Below are 2567 nucleotides of genomic sequence, written 5' to 3'. Positions count from 1 at the left end.
TGTGTGTGTGTGTGTTTGTGTCTGTGTTTGTCCCCCTAGCATTGCTTGACAACCGATGCTGGTGTGTTTATGTCCCCGTCACTTAGCGGTTCGGCAAAAGAGACCGATAGAATAAGTACTAGGCTTACAAAGAATAAGTCCCGGGGTCGATTTGCTCGACTAAAGGTGGTGCTCCAGCATGGCTGCAGTCAAATGACTGAAACAAGTAAAAGAGAGAAAAGAGTAATATTCGTAAATAAATGGCAATAAAACAACAGTAGAATGTAAAGAATATTTTATGTGAAGTAGAAAGAACGTCAAGATCATTTATAATGGAAAATATTATAATCGTTTTCTGAATTACTTATACTCGCACTAGACTCGTACTCACCATCACTTGTAGACGCGATCGCTGATTCACAAGCACTTGTATATAGACTTGTAGATTTCTTTTTAAAAAAACAAGTCTAGAGCGGTTTGCTTAGAAACTTTTTTCACTCTATAAATTTCTCAGCAACACGCAGAAGCATTTGTTATGGTAGTAGAAACTTTTGCACTTAGTTCAAAATTTGAATCTTGCGCTTGAAAAAGTAAACTCGTAAACCTGGGGTTTCGTAAAGTGAGGTATTATTGTATCTAGTTTTTTGGAAACTTTGAAGGACAGTAGTTAGGTGACGATTTCCACAGATAACAGCACACATTTTAGCAATATAATCGCTGCCTGTTGTAGTTTAAGGGTGTTCAGATTTGGTATCATCTTCGGTGGATGTTCCTCACAATTTGAAACTCTAGTAGCAATCATAAAATTCCTCTTAACAAAGACAATTGCAGGATTTGAAAATTCTCCGTGAAATTTTTATCCGATTTGAAACTAGCCGAATACACTAGAGATACCTCACTCTAGCCAAAGTAGATAATTGATTAACTGACATGTTTTGATTCTAAAGTGGTTAGGAAATACTCCGTCATTCCGAAGTTTCTATATACCTTCCGCCGTGCCCCTTGCTATAGCCACGCATCTCTCCTCAAAGATCTTGACGCCTGTATCCAACTGGCCGCCGAGGAAATATGCAACATCCGGTTTGGCGACACTAAGTGGCAACAAGCTATCTTGCCTGTCAGCTATGGCAGCCTCTGCTTCAGGCCTCCCGTCTCCGGCCTTCGGTCTCACTGCACTTGCAGGCATTTCTTTCGCCGGTGACTCTTGTCATATCCTCATCAACAGGGTTCTCCACAACACAGCTGTACATACTGCAAATGGGGACCGCGATGTAGCCTACGCGACATGGAGCCATCTCTACCGTCACACTGAAGACGTCCACCCAACTCTTCTCTTTGTGGGTGTCCGGTCCCCCTAAAACAAATGGGACGCCATCCAGTCCAGCATGATCTCCGACGGGCTGGTGCACCATCTTAATAAGTATCGTCTGGCATGTTTCCGCTCGGCCTCCCGGCTCCACAGCGCTACCTGGCTCAATGAAGTGCCATCACTTTCGACTGGCGCTCAGTTAAATAGCGAATGTTGGCGTATCGGTGTTTCCTTGACGCTTCGTCCCCAGATCTGTAAACCTCACAAATGCCGCTGTGGATCCACTGTGGGTTCTTCGGTCCTCACTTATTGTCATGCCATTATAGTACTGGCTGCCTTCCACGTCAAGCTGCTCTCAATGAGATCATAAAGCATGATCTAAACGCCGCAGGCTTCACTTCCCAGCTCGTACCCGCTGGGCTGAACAAAAGGCACGCTAAGAGGCCAGACGGCATGACAATTTTCCCGTTCCGCACTGATAGGCCCCTCATCTGGGATGCCAGTTGCTGCGACACCTTCTCCAGCGGCAACCTAGTGTGTTCGCCTGCCAGCCCAAGCTCTGCTGCTCGCCAAGCCGAGAAGGGCAAAATATTAAAGTATCAGCCGTCATGTGACGGCTATTCACAAGTGCGAAACCCCGTGAGTCAGAGGGGCTGTTCCATAGCATCTCCCTCGCCGTCATCCAGAGCAACACCTTTTTAATTTTATTTACCGCGACCATGAGGCGGACTGACAAGTCTTTTTAGTTATAGCTGTAGTATTTCTTAAGACCACGCATATCGTCTTAGTCATAGCCTAAACCGTAAAACAGTAATAGACTAAATATAGAAGATAACCAAAAGTGTGGACAAACGGCCTACTGACGTAGCATGATATGACTATTTTTACACTAATAATAAAAGCTTCTGATTTAGGCATAAGTACACAGGTACCCCAGAGCTAAGACTTGCCATGCTGAAAGAATAAAAGACAGCTTGACCTCGGCAGGACTTGAATACAATTAGGTGCTAGAAGAAATATCGCAAAGCATTTTTTCGGAGGATCTAACGATTTTGCCAGCTTACCGCACTCATTAGACTGAAGATATTGACATCACTCTCAGCCATAGCAAGCATACTGGGCTGGGCTGGTCTAGTTGGCGCCATATAGTAAATGTTTGGTTTCTTTTACAAAGTACTTAGGTACACATTCAGGTACATACACAGAAACACAGACACAGACAGACAGACAGACAGACAGACACACAGACACACATACACGCACACACACACACACACAC

The sequence above is a fragment of the Octopus bimaculoides genome, chromosome 1 (genome assembly GCF_001194135.2).
Source record: "Octopus bimaculoides isolate UCB-OBI-ISO-001 chromosome 1, ASM119413v2, whole genome shotgun sequence".
NCBI classification, from domain to species: Eukaryota; Metazoa; Mollusca; class Cephalopoda; order Octopoda; family Octopodidae; genus Octopus; species Octopus bimaculoides.
This window is presented reverse-complemented; position numbering follows the sequence as displayed.